This window comes from Symphalangus syndactylus, chromosome 17, assembly GCF_028878055.3.
Source record: "Symphalangus syndactylus isolate Jambi chromosome 17, NHGRI_mSymSyn1-v2.1_pri, whole genome shotgun sequence".
NCBI lineage: Eukaryota > Metazoa > Chordata > Mammalia > Primates > Hylobatidae > Symphalangus > Symphalangus syndactylus.
The window spans coordinates 99,374,711-99,397,265 of record NC_072439.2 but is presented as its reverse complement, the minus strand read 5'-3'; the positions used below and the strand labels follow the sequence as shown (position 1 = coordinate 99,397,265).

The 22,555-nt window shown below is 48.9% G+C and overlaps 1 long non-coding RNA gene across 1 annotated transcript; it reads left to right on the top strand.

The window, feature by feature from the left end:
• The first annotated feature begins 1,996 nt into the window (after positions 1–1,996).
• Positions 1,997–18,901, top strand: LOC134733259 (uncharacterized). The gene is made up of 5 exons (XR_010116765.1): positions 1,997–2,093; positions 2,494–2,649; positions 12,903–12,954; positions 13,063–13,207; positions 18,693–18,901. It is a non-coding gene; the product is annotated as an uncharacterized lncRNA (long non-coding RNA).
• The last annotated feature ends 3,654 nt before the right edge of the window (positions 18,902–22,555 follow it).

The following is a 22,555-nucleotide window of genomic DNA, read 5'->3' as shown; positions in this document are numbered from 1 at the left end:
CTAACCGCATCCCCTCATGACCTCACCCCTCCTGACCGCATCCACTCCTAACTGCATCCCTCCAGACCGCATCCCTCCAGACCGCATCCCTACTAACCGCATCCCCTCCTGACCTCATCCCTCCTCACCGCATCCCTACTAACCGCATCCCCTCCTGACCTCATCCCTCCTCACCGCATCCCTACTAACTGCATCCCCTCCTGACCTCACCCCTCCTGACCGCATCCACTCCTAACCGCATCCCCTCCAGACCGCATCCCTCCTGACCGCATCCCCTCATGACCACACCCCTCCTGACCGCATCCCTACTAACCGCATCCCTCCAGACCGCATCCCTCCAGACGGCATCCCTACTAACCGCATCCCTACTAACTGCATCCCCTCCCGACCGCATCCCTCCCGACCGCATCCCTCCTGACTGCATCCCTCCTGACCGCATCCCTCCTGACCGCATCCCCTCCCGACCGCATCCCTCCCGACCGCATCCCTCCCGACCGCATCCCCTCCCGACCGCATCCCTCCCGACCGCATCCCTCCTGACCGCATCCCTTCTGACCGCATCCCTCCCGACCGCATCCCCTCCCGACCGCATCCCTCCCGACCGCATCCCCTCCCGACCGCATCCCTCCTGACCGCATCCCCTCCCGACCGCATCCCTCCCGACCGCATCCCCTCCCGACCGCATCCCCTCCCGACCGCATCCCTCCTGACCGCATCCCTCCTGACTGCATCCCTCCTGACCGCATCCCTCCTGACCGCATCCCTCCTGACTGCATCCCTCCCGACCGCATCCCCTCCCGACCGCATCCCTCCCGACCGCATCCCTCCCGACCGCATCCCTCCCGACCGCATCCCTTCTGACCACATCCCTCCTGACCGCATCCCTCCTGACCGCATCCCTCCCGACCGCATCCCTCCCGACCGCATCCCTTCTGACCACATCCCTCCTGACCGCATCCCTCCTGACCGCATCCCTCCTGACCACATCTCTCCTGACCGCGTCCCTACTCACAGCCTCCAAGGGTACCAGGTGCTATTCACATGTGACCAGTGCTGCTGGTGGAAGGCGCCACACCCAGTAAACCCAGGTATCTTCCTCCCGTCCAAGCCCAGCTGCCTGTTCATGCTTCTGCAAGCCTAGTTTTCTAGTCGTTGGGAGAGGAAAGTCTGATTTTGCAAGCACACTGCCCAGCCTTTGTGTCTAGCCCTGGCTCTGTGGGTTCTGCGAGTGTTTGTTTCTGACCAGTGTGGACTGGGGTGCCCTTTGGTGCCAGCGAGAGAGCAGCGTGCAAGGGAAATACACAGATCAACCCTTGAAGCTGCAATCCTGTCTGTTGTCTTGCCTACTACGTGCGATAGAAATGAAGACGGAAAAGGGTAACCCTCAGGGCAGCTCTGCAGAGAAGCCCCTTCCCAGAGGGCCACGGCCAAGGCCCCACTCCCAGGGCAGCTGGGCCTCGAGCTCCATTTAGTCTTTTCTTCCTGGGAAAAAGGCTGCGTGGCTCTTCGTCCATAATGTTAAAGAGAGCCTCTTGGGGGCCCTGGATATAGAGGTAGAAGTTCTGAGTTGAGGACCCTGCAAATTGCCCCAAAGGGAAGCCTGCTAGGAAGAAGAGTGGTTACCAGAGCCCAGATGCAGGCAGGCCAGCCCCCTTCAAGGGACCCTCTAATGAGAAAAGGGGAACCCATCACAATGGCAGCCGTTCTCCACCTCACCAAGGCCTCTGAGGACAAGCAGGAGAGGAGGGGAGCCTGGTCTAACTGTGAGGAAAGAGAAAAGCACAAATGCTTACCTTCAATGTGCCATGCTTGCTTTCTCCAGCAGGTGGGCTGGGTGCTGGCGCAGTCACCTGGCAGAGAGTGCTGCTCGGCCTTAGGGTGCCCGTGTGCAGGAGAGACAAAGCCTTTGTGTGGAATGCCCCACCCTGGGCACTTGACAGGGTGAGTGGAGGGCATGTGGTATCTCAGCCTCCACCCAGCTGCTGAACAGACAGACACACACTGAACAGCCTCACCCGCCGCAGCCTTGCTCTCAAGCTTTCCCCCATGAGCAGAAATAAGGGGACCAATTTATCACACCTGCTGGATGCCGGGTACTTTATATATTATCTCCTCTTTTTTTTTTTTTTTTTTCGAGATGGAGTTTTGCTCTTGTCACCCAGGCTGCAGTGCAATGGCATGATCTCGGCTCACTGCAACCTCCACCTCCCGGGTTCAAGTGATTCTCCTGCCTCAACCCCCCAAGTAGCTGGGATTACAGGCATGCACCACCACGCCCAGATAATTTTGCATTTTTAGTAGAGACAGGGTTTCTCTATGTTGGTCAGGCTGGTCTCAAACTCCCGACCTCAGGATTCTACCTCAGGTGATTTGCCCACCTCGGCCTCCCAAAGTGCTGGGATTACAGGCATGAGCCACCGCGCCCAGCCTATATTATCTCCTTTAATCACCCCAACAACCATGTGAAGTAGGACTTTTATCCCCATTTTGCAGATGAGGTCACTGTGGCTTTGGGATGTCACGCAATGAGTAAGGCCTTGTGAGTCTTCACAGCAAGGGACTGGCCTGGAGGCTCCGAGCGGTCAGCTAGTTCCCGTCACTGGTCTCCCCGGGAAGCTGTGGATGAGCAGTGACCCAGGCAGGGAAAGGGTGAGCATCGCTGCTTGAGGACCCAAGAGGCTTCACCTCCCTCCTCAGACAGGAACCCAGGAAAGGGCTTTGCCCAGGAAGGTCTATTATAGGGATTCTCACAGTGAGACAGGACCAGCATCTCCTGAGACAAACTACTGCTCTTGAATTTGAAAAGAATTCTCAAGTCGGCTTCTCATCTCTAATTCTTTCTACCACTGTGTCTTTTTCCCAGTTGGCATTGGCAGTGATGAAACAGCTTGAGGGGCCAGGCGCGGTGGCTCACACCTGTAATGCCAGCACTTTGGGAGGCCAAGGAGGTTGGGAGTTCGAGACCAGCCTGACCAACGTGGAGAAATCCCGTCTCTACTAAAAAAAAAAAAAAAAAAAAAAAATTAGCCAGGTGTGGTGGTGCATGCCTGTAATCCCAGCTACTCAGGAGGCTGAGGCAGGAGAATCGCTTGAACCCAGGAGGTGAAGGTTGCGGTGAGCCAAGATTGTACCATTGCACTTCCAGCCTGGACAACAAGACTGAAACTCCATCTCAAACAAAACAAAACAAGACAAACAGCTTGAGGACCAGACAGGGCATCAAAACGGGGAACGCTGGGGAACTCTGTCCTCTGAATCCAGTTCAGATGGAAAGGAAGCCCAAGAGGGAGGACAGGTGGGGGCAGCTGGAAAGACAAGACCAGGCCCTCCTTCTTGGGTGTGGAGGGAGACAGTGGTCGGGACCCCCAAAAAGAGCAGAGGACGGGGCTGGCCAGTGGGGTGGGGTTCCCCCGCAGGAGGCCTGTGCTGTGGCTATGTGGCCTGCTGAGCCTGCTGAACCCCGCATCTGGTCGGAAGTAGGAGTCTGGCACTTCTGGCTCGGGCTGCTGCAGCTGTTCTGGGGATCTGCACAATTAAAATTCTCCTAGCTCTCAGTGGCCACAGGAATCCAGTCACGTGGTAGACGAGGTGCCTGGGAGCGGGGGTCGATGAGAGCTCAGTCTTAGAGAAAACGTGTTCCTTCCGTCTGAGACATGTCCCGTGTGGGGCGATGGCTCACGGCAAACCTCACCTCCCACAGGGAAGGAATCCTGCCAGGCACCCAGCCTGGCCTGGGGGCTCTCGGGATCCTGGTTGGTGAGCAGGGACACGGGGACACAGGAGAATCACTTCCCCTGTTGATCAGGATGTTGCCAGCCTACCATTTCTGTCAGAGGCTCCTTACTGATGCTTCCACTTCCCTCAGTTCATTTTCCTCTCTGCCACAATGCTGCATTCTCTGCAAGAATGCTCCGATCTGGTTCCCGGGTAACTTCAGAACTGCAGCCTCATGACATCCCTTCTCTATTACCCTGTCCCCTTTGCTAAGAATTGGCAATACATTCAGAGGGCAAAAGCTTTCCTTTGAATTTGCTGAGTAAAAACCAAGGCTTTGTTATCTCTGGGTCTAGGGGATTGAAGAAGGACCCGATTTCCCTCTCCTCCCTCCCTCCCGCTTCCTGCAAGCCTCTTGATGAGAGTGTGTTTCCTAGTCACCTATGCCCACACCTATTTCGTAAATCTTCTAGATACTCTCCCTCCAGCCCACTCAGCCCCGCTCTGCCAAAGGAGATACTGGACCCCAGGTCTTCCCCAATTTCAGCCTCCCCCAACCCAGCTTTTGATTCCTGAAGACCTCCCTCCACATCCAAGAAGCTATTTCCTGAAGGGGTCTGATTCCTCCCTATTGTTTTTCAGTTTGTTCTGTGCTGCTGTTTTTTTGTCCTTCCTAACGGAAACCCTCATTCCTGTCGAAGACGTCCTGTCAGGAGTAACCCCTCTGCTACATAATGGACACTAACGTTCTGTCAGAAATTCACGCTCTCCTATCAGCAACCTGTTTCCTTGTCAGAAATCAGAAATCACTACTTTCTTTTTTTTTTTTTTTTTTTTTGAGGTGGAGTCTCACTCTGTGGCCCAGGCTGGAGGGCAATGGCGCGATCTCGGCTCACTGCAAGCTCCGCCTCCCGGATTCAAGGGATTCTCCCGCCTCAGCCTCCCGAGTAGCTGGGATTACAGGCGCCCGCCACCACGCCTGGCTGATTTTTGTATTTTTAGTAGAGACTGGGTTTCACCATGTTGGCCAGGATGGTCTCGAACTCCTGACCTCAAGCGATCCACCCGCTTTAGCCTCCCGAAGTGCTGGGATTACAGGCGTGAGCCACTGTGCCCGGCCGAGAACTCACTACTTTCCTTTTAGAAATCACCGTTCTGAGAAAACTCAGTTTCTTTCAGAAATCCTCGTTTTCTTGTCGGAGCTCCGTGCATTTCCCACTGGAGGCCAACGTTTTCTATCAAACATCCCTGTTTTCCTGTCATAAACCGCCGCTGTCCTGTCAGAAACTCCTGGCGGGAGCTTCCGGTCAGAAGTTATTACTTTCCCACAGGGAATCACTGGTCCTTGCCTGATCCTTCTTTCCCCAGAATATTCAGAGTTGCTTGTCATCCTTTGACTTTGGTCGTTTTCTTGTGACTTTCTTGCTGGGAGAGGAGAAGGGCACTGCCGGCTGTTCGCACCTGTTCTGCCACATCTGTGGAAGCTCAGTGCTGGCTCCAGAAGCAGCCTGGGGCACCGGACACAGCACGGGGGTTGTCCACAGCCTCATATGCCCCTCCTGGGTGATGACAGACAAGTCATTTCTGCCTGCTGGACCTTTTCCCCATCTTTTTGTTGGGGGCGATAATATCACCTACTCTGCCTGCTTCATAGTGTTATTTAATTTAGATCAATGACACTTCTGACTTCCAAAAAGTTGCTACTTTGTTTGAGACAGAAATCTCTTTTCCTGTCGTTTTTCCTCACTGTTCCTCCACGGGGCAAATCTAATACTTCTTCCATACCACAGCCCTTCAACCCTGCCCCTAAACCTCTTACCTGCAAAAAATGCCTCCTGTTCTCCAACGCCCAGATTCAACCTGCTCATTCCTTGTGTTGTGTGACTGGCTTCCAGGCCTGTTGCCAGCCTCCTCCCCCAACTCCACCCCTGGTCCCACATTGTTTGAGTTTGTCTGGGTCTTTCTTGGAGTGTGCTGTGATCAGCTCAGGGGAAAGCAAGATTTTCACCTCCCCCCTTCTACAGCAGATTGCATGGTCAGGTTGCATGAGCCTTTATACTGCAGATTGAATGTGCCATTTACCATGTAGAATCTTCCCAGGCAGAAGCTCCATTTATTCGTTTTTATTTTTCTATTAGAGGTTTGTAATTTTCTTTGAATACGTTTTTCATGTCCTTTTATGTTAATTGCAAAATACTTAATGATTTGGATTCTTCAGGGAATGAGCTCTCTCTATTGCATTTCCTTCTAGTCTTCATCACTGGAATCTAGAAATGGTATATTGATTTAATTTTCTTCTTCTAATCTGAAACGTTACTGAACTGATTTGCCATTTCCAAATAGTTTTCCTGGAACACTCTGTATCTTTCTTGGGGTGCTTACCTGTTCTGTCTTGTGATGGGGACAGCTTTATGGCAGTCTGTGTCACGTGCTCCACCATTTTCTCCTTGGAACCACTCCAAATGGGTGCCAACGCTTCTAGGCAGGAGCTGTGCTGGACATCAGAGTTCAAGGAAATGGGGATGGCATTGTTTTTTTTATTATTATTATTATTTTGAGATGGAGTCTCCCTCTGTCGCCCAGGCTGGAGTGCAATGGCGTGATCTCAGCTCACTTCAACCTCCGCCTCCCAGGTTCACACCATTCTCCTGCCTCAGCCTCCCGAGTAGCTGGGATTACAGGCACCCACCACCATGCCTGGCTAATTTTTTGTATTTTTAGTAGAGACGGGGTTTCACCATGTTGGCCAGGCTGCTCTCGAACTCCTGACCTCAGATGATCCACCCACCTCAGCCTCCCAAAGTGCTGGGATTACAGGTGTGAGCCACCGCGCCCGGCCTGGAAATGGGGATGGCATTACGAACAGGGTAATCCTTTGTTAATTTTGATTTCCATTTTTTGAAGTAAATCCTTCTAATAACTTTGGTAATTCAGCTATTAAGAGCAACACATTGCTTACCACATACTTCACAAGTGAACAGTGATCACACCGAAGTTGAAAACACTTGGCCTGTTGATCAAACAGGGTTTTCACTGGATTAGACACTTTAAAATGGTGAATTTTACGGTATGTGAATTAGTCCCTCCCCTGCTCAATGACAACAACAGGAAAAATTTTTAAAATAGGCTTTGGAGACAGACAACTAGTTTATGTCCCAGCTTTGCCCTTAACAGGCCCTCTGGCCTTTAGGCAATTGTGGTACAGTCCTTGGTTTCTCTTTATTTCCATTTCATCCTATGCAGAATGGGATTATGAATTGCCCTTGAGTCCACTGATAAACTCTCCACCCCCACCCTAGAGAGTGGCTGGTCAAAATATCCCAATTCTCCTAGACACAATAATTGATGAAGACACACAAGCCCCAAAGATGCTCAATCAAGATTCTTGAGGAGGGGAAATGTGGAAGCTGAGTCAAAATAGGGCTCTCTCCTTCTAAAACCATAAGACACAGCCTGGAGAGTGGTGGCTCACGCCTGTAATCCCAGCACTTCGGGAGGCCAAGGCGGGTGGATCATGAGGTCAGGAGATTGAGACCATCCTGGCCAACATGGTGAAACCCTGTCCTACTAAAATATAAAAAATTGCCAGGCACAGTGGCTCACACCTGTAATCCCAACACTTTGGGAGGTCGAGGCAGGCATAACCTGAGGTTGGGAGTTTGAGTCCAGCCTGACCAACATGGAGAAACCCTGTCTTTACTAAAAATACAAAACTAGCCAGGCATGGTGGTGTGTGCCTGTAATCCCAGCTACTCAGGAGGCTGAGGCAGGAGAATCGCTTGAACCTGGGAGGCAGAGGTTGCAGTAAGCCAAGATCACGCCATTGCACTCCAGCCTGGACAAGAAGAGTGAAACTCTGTCTCAAAAACAACAACAACAACAAACACAAAAAATTAGCTGGGTGTGGTGGTGTGTGCCTGTAGTCCCAGCTACTTGGGAGGCTGAGGCAGGGGAACCTCTTGAACCCAGGAGGCGGAGGTTGCAGTGAGTGGAGATCGCACCACTCCACTCCAGCCTGGCGACAGAGCGAGATTCCATCAAAAAAAAAAAAAAAAAAGGCTGGGTGCAGTGGCTCACACCTGTAATCCCAGCACTTTGGGAGGCTGAGGTGGGCAAATCACCTGAGGTCAGGAGTTCAAGACCAGCCTGGCCAACATGGTGAAACCCTGTCTTTACTAAAAATACCAAAATTAGCCGGGTGTGGTGGTGGGCACCTATAATCCCAATTACTCAGGAGGCCGAAGCAGGAGAATTGCTTGAACCTGGGAGGCAGAGGTTGCAGTGAGCTGAGATTGCACCACTGCACTGTAGCCTGGGCGACAGAGCGAGACTGTTTAAAAACAAAAAAAATCATAAGACGTAACGTTAATGAAATCCAGAGCTACTGGGGGTCATCTTTCCCAATACACAGATAGAACATACTGGAGAGTGAAGCTAACATAGCGGAAATGAAGGGAGACAGATTTCTGACATTGCCTGAACACGTGGAGCCAGCCTAGTCAGAAGCTAGACAACTATTTTCATTCATGTGCACCAGTAATTCCTTTTTTTCTTAAGCTTGTTTGAGTTGGGTTTCTGTCATGGGCAACCCAAAGAGGCTTAATACAGAAATATATTTTATCAGGCTGTTGTGAGAATTACTTGTGATAATACCTATAAAGCGTATAATGCTTAAATAAGCAGGGACTAAAAAATGGAAACTTACTATTATTATTGATAGCATTATGCAATGGATAGGAACAACTTTGTATATGCTTAATCTTATTACCCTGTAGTAGCAAAGATAGTACTGAGTACCATATAAAGTAGAATCTCAATAAACATATCCTTATAGACAAATTGATATCTCTTTACGTTAGTATAGAATTTAAACAGGAATTAACCTGAATTTCTCCTGCCTTTTACTCTTAGGAGATAGAGATGAATCTACAAAACGGAAAAAGTGTTGAACTTGGGAGTCAAGAGACCAGGGTTCTAGTTCTGATGACGCCCTTCACATACTGAATGCCCTGGGGAAGCCGCTTCCCTTCTCTCAGCCTTGGGTTCTCCATGTGTCAAATTAGGCTGTGGAAAAAGGTATCAAGAGATACTTTTAATGGCCCATGATTTCTGGAGATTAAAATAAATTCAATCTCATACCCCTTTTGCATCCTACCCACAGCCTCCCACAATGACACATGATCAGGGAGAGTCAGGGTGCTTGCAAATGGCCATTTCCGTGACGTTTTATGCTCATGGGAAGATGCAAGGAAGTCAGTACTCTTCACTTGCTAATGCAAAAATGTTACTGAATACATCTTAGAATGACTTTTAGAGACAAGGCCTGAAATATAATTTCATATCAGAAAAAAAAGAATTGAAATGAATATTTTTCATTCATCAGGCACTCATTTAGGGCTTTCTGGGCACATCCTGTGCCCAGTACTAGGAGAACAAAGGGACTAAGGCTCTGTTCCTGAGGTCAAGGAGAGCCTCGTCTTGCAAGGAATGTTCCCTGAATATCTTGTTCATCAAAATTTCACTGGAGTTCAGATTGAAATGGAGATTTTGATAACCTTATTGGGCCAGGCACTGGGTAGACAAGTTTGTTGACATCGTCTTAAAACTTGATTATGACTTTTCTATTCTCCTACCTCCCAGAAACACCAATCTGGCTGAGTGGAGACATGAGCCTCTGTAAACTGATTCTCCCTCCACAAAGGGGCCCTGACCCTCACAGCCCCATCCTCTTTCATCCTTGCTGCCTGATCCTAGGGAAGCTTTGCTCTGTGATGGTGCCTGGAGCTGTGATGTATGCAGGCATTTGAAACCCCAGCTTTGTGGAAGACGCGAGACATTGATTTTTACTCCACCATTTGGAGAAAAATCATTTTTATATTAACACAAATGTTGATAGACAAGGAGCAAAGTTTAAGGTTGGAATGACTTTAAGATTCATTCATTTTTTAAAAATTTATACTTATTGAGTGCTTACTATGTGCCAGCACTGTCCTAGGCCATTGGGGACTGGTTGGTAAACAATGCAGATAGAGTAGTCGATAATGCCTGATATAGTTTGTATGACTGTCCCCTCCAAATCTCATGTTGAAATGTAATCCGGATGTTGGAGGCGGGGCCTGGTGGGAGGTGTTTGGGTCTCGTGGGTGGACCCTCATGAATGGCTGGGTGCTGTCCTAGAGGCACTGAGTGCGTTCTCATGAGATCTGGTTGTCTAAAAACGTGTGGCACCTGCCCCCCCCTCTCTCGCTTCACCATCTGACACTCGGCTGTCACATGTGATAGTGATGTGACATGTGTCACATGTGATACTTTCACCATGTGACACTCGGCTCCCCCTCCACCTTCCACTGCAGTTGAAAGCTTCCTGAGGCCCTCACCAGACGCTGATGCCAGCACTATGCTCCCTGTGCAGTCTATAGGACCACGAGCCAATTAAACCTCTCTTCTCTTCTCCTCTCCTCCCTTCCCCTCCCCTCCCCTCCCCTCCCCTCCCCTCCCCTCCCCTCCCCTCCCCTCCTCTTCTCTTCTCTTCTCTTCTCTTCTCTTCTCTTCTCTTCTCTTCTCTTCTCTTCTCTTCTCTTCTCTTCTCTTCTCTTCTCTTTTTCTTTTTGAGATGGAGTCACCCAGGTTGGAGTGCAGTAACACAATCTCAGCTCACTGCAACCTCCGTCTCCCGGGTTCAAGTGATTCTCCGCCCTCAGCCTCCTGAGTAGCTGGGACCACAGGCATGCGCCACCATACCTAGCTAATTTTTGTATTTTTAGTAGAGACGGGGTTTCTCCATGTTGACCAGGCTGGTCTCCAACTCCTGACCTCAAGTGATCTGCCCACTTCAGCCTCCCAAAGTGCTGGGATTACAGGTGTGAGCCAATCTCTTTTCTTTATAAATTACCCAGCCTCAGGTATTTCTTTTACAGCAGTGTGAGAATGAACTAATACAGTGCCCTCATGGAGCTCACATTCTAGTGGAAGGAAAGAGAAAAAACATATGGTATTTCAGATGCTGACAAGTGCTGTAAAGAAAAATAGAGCCAGGTAAGGAAATGTCCAGCTTGCAGAGGACTTGTTCAGGCTTCACCATCAGAGTCCCTGGATCTCCTTCTTGTCTTGGCCACAAGGGTTACCTGGGCCAAGCCCGGGGGTGGGGGGGGGGGGAGTTGGGGATGGGGGTGGGGATTAACCAGGAAATGAATTGGCTTAAGAAATGCATCTTGAGCACTCAGAGGGAGGAAATGCTGGGGGAGGGAGGAGGTGAGCTCGCCCACCCCATGGTACCTCCCAGCTCAGAACCCACACCCTCTGGGGCCCCAGTCAGTCCTTCGGCCTTCTTCGGCAGGCTTCTGCCTCTGTTTTTCTACCTGCTCACGTAGTACAATCCCTGCCCGAGTGTCTCGGAGGCCCTGGGGGCTGCTCTGGGGGGCTTCCTTCAGAAGTTTTCACTTGCAATTTCACCTCATCAGCTATTCCCCTAGCTCCGCCCCAAACCCTTTGCCTTTATAGCCAAAGGCAGCCATGTTCTCTGTCACCAGCCCACCTCCTATGCTATAGAGCTTTCATGGCTAAAGAGCCTTACTTTGGCACTCTCCTATCCACGCCCATGGTGGTTTCTCGTGCCCTCCTCTAGCAAAGCCAAGGAGTCGTCATAAGGCAAGTCAGAGAAGGGAATCTTGATGAGTGGTGGGGGGTGGGGAGCTGGAAGGTTGGTGATGTATTGCACACAGAATGGGCTGGAAGCCAGTGGTTCTTACACCTGACTATGCATCAATCACCTGCAGGGCTTGTTAAAATGGAGAGACTGTTCAGCCCCACCCCCAGTTGCTGATTCAGTAGATCTGGAGGGGGGCTCCAGAGTCTGCGTGTCTAACAGGATCCCAGGCCATGCTGGTGCTGCTGGTCCTGGAGCCACACTGAGACCCACTGCTCTAGGCCAGCTGGCAAGGCCGGCTGAGCTCACCCTCTGAGCCCCCAGCCTCTTCTCGGGCTCTCCCCTTCTAATCTATGGACCTTGCTCTTGCTTCACTTCCTTCCCTTGTCAGTCATCTGATGATTTTCTCCCCCCAGCCCCCGCCCCTCTAAAAAATGCTTCTGGAGTGTGATCCAAACATAAATTATACCAAGTTGCAAGTGGCTGGTCATCACTATCATCCCTTCCAGGAATATTTGAATTTTAACGGTCCAATAACCTGCAAAAACTTGGGTGGTGAACTTCAGGGATCTGCTAATGAACGGTGGCTGTGTTCGGGGGCTCAGAGCCTCTGGAACTGTGTAGGTGGCCAGTTATCCTCCCCTCTCCGTGTGCCTGTGGGGGAATGTCTCCTACCCAGCCTGGATAAGAATTTAAATTCCAAGTCCCTCTTCTTCAGAAGCAGTGAGGCAGAGACGCTGCTACCGAAGAGGATATCAGCTAATGTTAGTAATCGAATCCCCCAAGGAGACAGGAGTCTCTGTGTCTTTGGTGTTCTGGGAGTGGCTCTTGCTTCAGAGGGAAGAAAGAAAATCTGTTGAGACAGACTCTGGTTCTCCTGCTGAGGAGGCCCCGCTGTGGCTGCATCAGGGTCCAGGTCTCACCCTGAAGAAGAAACTCAACCAAATTTTCAAAATTAAGGCCACAGCTCCCCACCTCAGGTTTAAAATGAAAGAATGGGAGGGCTTAGCAGTTGGACAGGGATACATAAGGAAGAGGCTGGAAAAGAAGGCAAGTCATGAGAGTTCAACCATGGCCAAATTGCCCATCTGTCCAGAACTTCTCCCCTGAGCACTTGCCCTCTAGTCCCGAGAGACAGCATTTGGCCTCCCTGCCTCTTATCCTACTCCTGAGAAGAAACGTCTCCTGGAAAGAATAAAATGCTGGAAGGAGAAGGAGCAGAAGAAGGAAGAGGGACTGCTGGGCAGGCAGAGGGTGTTGTCCATCCGAGTTGACTTAGGAGGACAGCAGTGTGGCACAGGTGGGCCAGCACTGGCTTAGGAGCCAGAGGCCTCCGTTCTTGTCTTTGTGTGGCCTGGAACAAGTCACTGTCCTCTCCACTGCCCTCCAAGGCATCGGCTGAGACAACCTCTGGGTGTCCCTTCAGACTCTGAAGTCTTACCACTTCTTCTACCGTCATGATTTGCCATGAGAGGTGCATGAGAGGTAAGAGTGAGTTCATCAGAACTCTTCAGATGACCTTCATTTTTTCCATCTCTTCCAGCCTCGGATGGAACTGCACTCAAGGACATGTCTGCTTCAAAGCTTTTTTCCAAGTTCGTCTTCAGTTGCTATTTCTGAAGCCACATCACACACTGAGAAACTCCTCCCTTTTTCTCTACCATGCTTCTCCCCCCAATCTGTCTCCTTCTTGTCACTTTTAGTTGGTTTTGCATAGGGAACTCTGAGGCCATCCCAGCTGCCCTTGTCTGCCCGTGAGAATCCCCTTCTACAGTGCCTCAAGAGCAGGATGGAAGGTCCAAGAGTATGAATTCATTTCATGACATGTACCTTTTGCAACATACCCTGGTAAGTGTGCATGTGACAGTGTGCACGTGCGTGTATGGCACCAAGACATTCTGGACCCGTTATAAAATGGCAGTTAAGAGCTCGGTTTGGCTGGTTGTGGTGGCTCATGACTGTAATCTCAGCACTTTGGGAGGCCGAGGTGGGTGGATCACCTGAGGTCAGGAGATTGAGATCAGCCTGACCAACATGGTAAAACCCCATCTCTACTAAATACAAAAAAATTTAGCTGGGTGTGGTGGCTCATGCCTGTGATCCCAGCTACTCAGGAGGCTGAGGCAGGAGAATCCCTTGAACCCGGGGGCAAAGGTTGCAGTGAGCCGAGATCACACCACTGCACTCCAGCCTGGGCGACAGGGCGAGACTCCATCTTAGAAAAACAAAAGCAAAAACAACAAACAAACAAAAAAGAGCTCAGGTTTTAGAGCCAAACACACCTAGTTTACATTCTGTCCCAGCCCTTGTATGACATTGGGCAAACTGCCTAACCTTTCTAAGCCTCAGTTGGCTTACCTGCACATTGATAATACACACCACAAGAGCTTGCCGGGGGCCACTGCCTGCTTCTTGAAGATAACAATTGTTTCTGAGATATCAGAAAGTTCCATCAGTGTCTTGGCCAGGTGTCCTCTTTTGTAGATAGTGGCACATCCTTCTACTGTGGCTATCTCAGTGTAGGCCACCTTCCCGTACCCCCCACAACACCTGGAATTCTGAGCCAAAGGCCTCCAGATAGGATGACATCTTAGTGGCCACTGGGTAGAAGTGAGCCCTCTCCTCCAGACCCACTGACTCTTCAGGCCCCATAAGCTTACACATCAGGCACATGTAGATTTCTTTCCTGAAGGATCAGGGCGATTTCCGAGAGTAGCAAAAGAACCTAGAGCACATGTCTCCTTAGAGTTTTTCCTGAATCTCACAAGGACAGACTTCGATCTTTAGAAGGAGGGCCTGCTTGGATTCCCCTCCACTCCTACACGTTTGGACCTCAAGTACAAAGCCATGCTGTCCTCTTTGGTCTGTGCAGGGCCTGCCTTGTGTTCATTATTTATGTTTATTCTTCCATGCACCCCTCCCATTCTCCTTCCCCCCATAGGCAATTATGGATTTAGTGTGTATCCTTTTGTATATTTCTTGCAAACCATATGGTGGTATTTTCATATGTTTTTGTTGTACCTAAATGGTGTTGTCTCACGTAGTGCATTCTTTCCCTCCCTCCTTCCACCCAGCACTCTGTCTTTATGATCCATCCACATTGCCATGTGTTGTTCTATCCGGCTTTGCCTCTTCACTCTCCCCGTGACACACTCTGGGTGACTTTCAGTTTCCCCGCCACGAGGAACAACACGACAATGAGCACCCTCCAAAAGCAACTCCGCTCCCTCCTAACCGGACTCACCTGCTCTCAGGTTGGTCAGTGCAGTCTCTAACTTTTGAGTCTGAAAACGCATAAAGAGCTCTCTCTCTCTCTCTCTGTCTCTCTCTTCTTAGATTTTTCTTGAGTCACGAAGGCTCCAGTAACACCCAGGTGGCATAGAAATGAGCGTTAATGTTGGTTCCACCTTTTGTCTCCTGGGGCCCCAGGGAAGAGGCTTCTAGACCTCTGGTCTCAGACAATAATAGCCTCTTCTGTGAATTTTCCTATCAGTCTCAGGCTGCTTTCTTCATTTGATTGAATAAAGAAAGCACGTGTTCCAAAGGCAAACACGTTTCCCGCCTCAGAAACAGTACAGTCTGAACCCATAAGGAATCCTTCCTTTGTTAACCACACATTCACCCTGCCCTTGGAGTCCTGTTGAGGAGTCTTGGGTCTCTTTTTGTCAGTGGGGGGTGAGGAGAAGGCTCAGGGAGTTCTGCTGGCGCTTCAGAAGAGCTACTCTTGATTGTCACGGCTGCTGTGAGCTCATACATGGGGAAAGGCATAGACCTCTATTAAATTTTTTCATCAGTAATTGTCTCCTAGTCAAGAAGAGCTTCATCGTTTGCCAGTTCCTCGCAAATAGGAGCTTTAATAGGACTAACCACTATTGACTGAATGCCGTCTATTCCTAGTGGGCAAAGTTGTATGGGTTTCCTGACATCTTCATCCTCCTGGTCCATCTTCTTCGCTCGGGCCACTTCCTCAACTTTCTCAGTCAAACCGTCTCTTTTTGGGGGGCCTAGAGGTGCTGCACAAGACTCAAGGAGCTCTGCACCAGGAGCCAATGGTCCTGGCCTGGACCCCGACCTGTCTCCGTGGCTTGTGTGATGCTGAACTACTGGTTGAAACTCTCAAAGCCTCCATTTTCTTGTTAAAAGACAGGTGGAGTGAGGTAGGGAGTAGTGTTGGAGGTTTAAGGCCTTCTGAGTTTGTTTGTTTGCTTTATTTTTTATTTATTTATTTTTTTAGACAGAATTTTTCTATGTCACCCAGGCTGGAGTGCAGTGGGGCAATTACAGCTCATTGCGGCTTGACCTCCCTGGTCAAGCAATTCTCCCACCTCAGACTCCCAAGTAGCTGGTTCTACAGGCATGCGCCACCACAGCTGGCTAATTTTTAAATTTTTTTGTAGAGATGGGGGTCTCACTATGTTGCCCAGGCTGGTTTTGTACTCCTGGGCACGTCACCCTTCCACCTCGACCTCCCACAGTGCTGGGATTATAGGCATGAGCCACCGCACCTGGCCATCTTTTGGTTCTTCACATCTGTGTTTTCGCAAAGGCTTCGGTATTCCTTTGCCATCTGCCTTCTCCCTCCCCACTTTAACTATGCCCCTTTTTGATCCCAACCCTCCACCAGCCCCTCTTGCCTCTCTAGCTCCCAGCCTTCTCCACCTCTCACCTCTCTCCTCTGTTCATTCTCAGATACCTTTTCTCCTAAGAAATATTCATACCCTGCTAGCTTCCTTCACGGAAATGACTGTTCTCGGTATGCAGGGTCTCCCCTCCTCTCCTGACCTCTCCTGACCCTCCTCTCAGTCACACAATCCTCTGAGGTTTTTATCAAGTAAGTGGAAGCCAAATGCTTTGAAGTAACTTGATTTGCCCTGAAACCACCTCAAATTCTTGGGGCTTCTCTTGATCAGGAGTAATTCTGGGCTACCCTGGAGCTCTCATGGTCATACAGGATCACAGCCTACTCCAGAGTCCTCTAGGTCTTCCCCAGATCTGTTTCTTAGGCTAGGAGAAGACAGGAAGCAACAGATCTCTTCTATGGCAGATTGCTATGCCTCTCATCCTTTCCCCCATCAAATCAAGCCCACAAGGATTTCTTTTTTTCTAAGAACTATAGGCTACCACCACCTCCGCCTAGACTCACTCACGCATGCTTTCTTTTTTCTTTTTCTTTCTTTTCCTTCCTTCCTTCTTCCTTTCTTTCAGACAGGGTCTCACTTTGTCACCTAGGCTGGAGCACAGTGGTGTGATCTCAGCTCACTGCAACCTGCGCCTCCCGGGCTCAAGCTATCCTTCCACCTCAGCCTCCTAAGTAGCTGCAACCGCAGGAGTGTGCCACCATGCCAGGCTATTGTGTGTTTTTGGTAGAGATGGGGTTTCCTCATGTTGCCCAGGCTGGCATGCATCCTTTCATGCATTCACTTACTCACCAAACATAAGGGGAAATAGCTCAAGGATTCCAAGATGGGTAAGCACAAAGACCTGGCCTTCCAGATAATGAGGACTGAAGATCTGGAGACAGGGCCCATCCCCTTCTAACAAACACAGTGGTGGAAAAATGGGACTAGAGGCCGAGTTAGGGTTAGGGGAGGTTTTGCCTGAAGCCTTTTGCTGAAGCTGTGATCACTCCATTGCAAGGTTGTTCACAAGTACACTCATTCCTTCTGACACAGCAGCATACACAGCAAAGCATGAAAATCAATAGGACAAGAAAGACCAAGGATTGTGCAGTGATAAATAGGTATATTTATCAGCTTGCCCTTCTGTCTGAGCTCCCTGTCTTTCCAGGCCACCTTGCCCTCCTTTTCTCTCTAGAACCCATCTTGCTGCAATTCACAGGGGAGAGTAAGAGGGTGGAAGACAGCCCTGAGGGGACTTAGTGCATTACACATGGGGACCCCCACCATGGCTTTGCCTAAGTCAAGCAGAGTCATGTCCTGTCTTCTTATGATGTCAAAGGCTGAAGTACTCTTTCAAACTTGATGTTATCTTGGAACCACATCCATTTGCTAGATATCTTTTTGGTTGGTTTGTTTGTTTTTTGAGACAGAGTCTTGCTCTGTCGCCCAGGCTGGAGTACAGTGGTGTGATCTCGGCTCGCTGCAACCTCTACCTCCCGGGTTCAAGCGATTCTCTTGTCTCAGCCTCCCGAGTAGCTGGGATTACAGCTGGCCACCATGCCTGGCTACTTTTTGTATTTTTAGTAGAGACGGAGTTTCACTATGTTGGGCAGGCTGGTCTCGAACTCCTGACTTCAAGTGATCTGCCCACCTCAGCCTCCCACGGTGCTGGAATTACAGGTGTGAGCCACTGCACCCAGCCTAGATATCAATTTTTGAGAGTTCTGAAGACACCCCAATTATTTGGTGTCACTAGTAGTCATAACACTAGACCATATTTTAAGGAAGTCTTAGATAAAGAAAGACCAAATACTTGATAAAGATATGTAATGCAGTGGGAAATTTATGTACAACTACTCAGAGGTGAAAAGAGTACGTGGAGGTTGTTCTGTGACTGGCCTAATCTTTCTCACAAGTCCTCTCCCTGTTGTACAGTGCGAGTAAAGATGATGAGCACTTGACAATCAGCAGTAACTCATTCGACTTCAGTTTTGAGAGGCTCACTCGGGCAAATGCTCAGAAGTGTTGATTTCTCTCCCGTCCCCCTGTTCTGCCCCAAGATGGCAGCAGGGTCAATGGGGAGTAGCCTTGGAGTTCTTGCTTGTCCTGTGCCGGCCTCTGGGTCTTTGTGGGTTCCTGTTGCTGGCCAGGTATTTGATCGGCTTATGATTTCCACAGTGGACCTTGTGGTTCAGTCAGCGCCTATCTCACCCCCTTGCTGACTCAACACCTTCTGAGTCTCAGCTACCTACTCCTCCAGCCTAAGACCACCCTATTCCTCATCATGGATCCCCCATGTGAGGCCCATTGGCTTTTGCCTGAGTGACCATCTGTATGTCCCAAGGGGTACATAGGAACCTCTGGGCTCTTCCATAGAGAATCTATGCTCCCTTGCAGAAGCATTGACAAAGGCCTCTCCCCACCTCACCACCGTATATGACCATTTTTCACTCTTAATATGGCTACCCCCTCTTAGTGGTGGGGCCCTGCAAGCTGATCTCACAAATGCCACCATGGAATGGAAGGCATGTTAAAAAAAAAACAAAAAAACAAAAAAACAAAACAGTCTTTGTTTTTGGCTTTCCCCCAAGACTATCTAACAACCCCTAATCCTAATCCACAGTCTTGGATTTCAAGCTTGGGGGTGGGGCTGGGGGGCCAAAAATCTCAGGTCTGTTTCCTTCGCCTATTTCTATCTCTTTTCCTTCTCGCAGTGCCCACTGGAGCAAGAAGGGGAGGCTGTCACCTCTTTGTTTTGTGTTATGTCTTCCATCGTCCATAGTGCAGTGACCCTCATGGCCTGGCCACCACAAGAAAAACAGGGATCTTCTCTAAACTATGGAAGAAATCATGAGGTGGGGCCCCCAGTCTTTTGGTATGGGAGATGCCAAACAAACAGGAAATAAAGACACGATTGCAGTGCTTTACTATCTCCCAAATAGCTCCATTATGTTTTACAGTTACGTATGATCCCTAGTCTTTCTCCAGACGAGTATTGTTGTTTAGGAAGACATAAATGTTAGGCAGATAATATATATTTTTAATTTCTACTCTGTGAAAGTCACTATACTGGGGAAGGGGAAAACAAATGATAAGACACGGTCTCAGCCCCTAAGAAACTAACATTCTATGAACTGTGATCAATGTAAGCCAGGAATGGAGCTGCAGCAGGAATTGTAAATGCTTGCATGCTGCAGTGCAACAGCTGACGCAAGAGGTCTTGGTGTGCTTTGAATGAGATGCAAATTGAACGGGGATTGAAGAAGCCACAGATGACTAAAATGACTAGGATTTCAAGACTGGGTGTCAGGAATATGGAAGTTTTGAGGTGATCTGGTTTGGTTTTGTATGCCCTGCTGCTAGAATTGTAGCTCTAATTGCTCACCACACACCAGGCCTTGTTCTTGGCTGCTCCCCGGAGTTCAGTGCACATGAGGCTGATGCGTGGATTTGCCCCCTACATGCCTGACTGGTTTTTAAAGAGAAAACAAGTCTACAGCAAAACTTGACTCTTTCAGCGTTTGCCAAAAAGACAAAAATGGCTTTTGAAAACCCAGAGGTTACCTCCCCTTTTCCCAGCTAGCTACCTTCATCATTGACAGCAGCAGCAACAGCTACAGCTACAGCTAGATGCAGCTATAGCTAAAACAGCCCCAGTCATGGATTATGCAGAGCCAACATGGCTCCACTCTAAAGAGTGTAAGGAAGATAGAAGATGCTCTCTTTAGGTGCTGGTGGTGAAGCTAGGAGGCCTGGCACTCGGTGGTGCATTAATGCAACAAGTATTTATTGAGTGCCTACTATATACTAGGCTCTGTTCTAGGCATTGAGAATACAGTGGTGAGACAGAGATAGAAAAGGACTACATTCTAGAAGAAAACATAAACAATAAATAAGTAAAAAACAAATATAAACATGAACTATAAAAATATCAGAGTGGTCAGTGCTATGCAAAAAATGAAAATAGAGTGATGGGCTAGAGAGAAGTTGAGTGGCCCCTTTGGAGGAGTTGGTCAGCGAAGTTCGGCAAAAAATATAATATTTCTTGTGGGCTTCTGAGTTGAGCATAAGTTACTCTACACTTATTATTGAAGTAAATTGTATTACTTGTCTCCACATGCCTTAGAGCTTTTGCATGTAGTTTTTTTGACATTTACAGTTTGTAAAGTATTTAGCAATAATTTAATAACAGGCCACACTTGTTTTCTGTTAAGCTTCTATTACATTGGATTAAGATAGTCCAGTCTACTTCTAGTAGAAGTGGATGGAGTGAAAGACGTTGCTTCTTTGGCTCAAACTGCAAATGAGTCTGATAACCTTGCATAGAGAGCGATTTCCATGAAGAAAAATGGGGGAAGCAATCAATTCGTTAAAGGAGGAATCAGAGGAGAGGAAATGAGGGCATTGGATATAGGAAACAGGGACACAAGTTGGGAGCAATCTTCTCATTCTCCTTGATGGGAACATTACACCTCCTTTCTGGGCTGTCATTGAATAGAGCTAATACTCAACCATGGGTCATTTCCCCCTAAAACAATCTCTTGTTTTCTCTGAAAGGACCCTCTCAGGAATACACAATGCTTAATAGCCTTGCTCAGACACTCAGTCTAATGGTGACACCCTAAAACAACAAGCATATTGGCAATTGCAAACTAAGGTTTCCGAGACTTTACAGAAAGAATCACCAATAAGAGAGTAACAAGCCCAAGGAAAGGTCAGCTTATGCCAGTTTGGAGGCTGGCCTGGTCCCGCCGAGTAGGCAGATGCAGCCATCTCCTCCCCCAGGGAGGACCGCTAATGAGCTCAGCTCTGTGATTTAAAGAGCTATCGATTTGTCCGTGACATTCAAGTATTTCTGAAGAACAGGGTTTGAAATATGCTGTTTCAGAGCATTTTACCCCAAATGGCCACGTCGAATAGAGATTGGAATAATATATAGAAATGAAAGGAGCCGTATTCCCTTAAACCTCATTATCCTTTTGATTAGCCAATTCACATTCTGTTCAACATTCTGCTTAATTTGCTTTTTCTGTATGGTGAGATCAATAACTTTAAGTGTTCTTTCTCGAAGTTCCTATTACCGGTGGGAGACTCAACAAGTTAACAGTCACCACGTGTAAAATCAGTAGCTTAAGTGCACAATACCTAGCTGGGCATGGAGGCGCGTGCCTGTAATCCCAGCTACTTGGGAGGCTGAGGCAGGAGAATTGCTTAAACCTGGGAGGCAGAGGTTGCAGTGAGCTGAGATCGCACCACTGCACTCCAGCCTGCATGACAGAGCGAGACTCCATTAAAAAAAAAAGTACAATACCAAATGAGAGGGATCTGAAGTGATGCTTCCTTTTGTCTTCCCTGTGACAGGGACAATTTGCTGACTTCTGAGGGGAAAAATCTAGCGGAGAATTTGTAAAAGTCATCTTCTAGTATAAAGAGATACTTGTGTTTTGGCTTCTCAGAGGACTAGAGCCCTTAGTGCCAAGCGGAGAGAGGGGACTATGTGGAGAGAGGAGACTAGTTATGTGGAGAGAGACTAGTTATGTGGAGAGAGGAGACTAGTTATGTGGAGAGAGGAGACTAGTTATGTGGAGAGAGGAGACTAGTTATGTGGAGAGAGGAGACTAGTTATGTGGAGAGAGGAGACTAGTTATGTGGAGAGAGGAGACTAGTTATATGGAGAGAGGGGACTATGTGGAGAGAGGAGACTAGTTATGTGGAGAGAGGAGACTAGTTATGTGGAGAGAGGAGACTAGTTATGTGGAGAGAGGAGACTAGTTATGTGGAGAGAGGAGACTAGTTATGTGGAGAGAGGAGACTAGTTATGTGGAGAGAGGGGACTATGTGGAGAGAGGAGACTAGTTATGTGGAGAGAGGAGACTAGTTATGTGGAGAGAGGAGACTAGTTAAGTGGAGAGAGGAGACTAAGTGGAGAGAGGAGACTAGTTATGTGGAGAGAGGAGACTAGTTAAGTGGAGAGAGGAGACTAAGTGGAGAGAGGAGACTAGTTATGTGGAGAGAGGAGACTAGTTATGTGGAGAGAGTTATGTGGAGAGAGGAGTGCTCGTTGGCTAAAGGAAGGCACCTTCTTCATGCCGTTTGGGTCAGTCAATAATAGGAAGAGCTTCTGCTTAGCAGGGAGCTAAAGCTGAGGTTTGACATAGCAGAGCTGCCGTATGTGAAAATGGAGATGGGAGTAGTGACGGGCCCAGCCCGGCCCACAGCCCCTTCTCAGAGAATCAACTCCCTGTCTCCCTGCTGAGTCCCCTCAGCACTCACTCCCTTAACCGTCTGCCACAGCTGATTAGATCATGAGTAGGCATGTAACTCCAGCTGGTCCAGTCAGACACATTCTGACCTAGGAATGTAAAATTGGGTCTCGGAAACTTAGATTTTTTTTTTTTTTTTTGAGGCGGAGTCTCGCTCTGTCATCCAGGCTGAAGTGCAATGGCACAGTCTTGGCTCTGCTCACCACAATCTCTGTCTCCCAGGTTCAAGTCATTCCCCTGCCTCAGCCTCCTGAGTAGCTGGGATTACAGGCATGCACCACCACACCTGGCTAATTTTTGTATTTTGAGTAGAG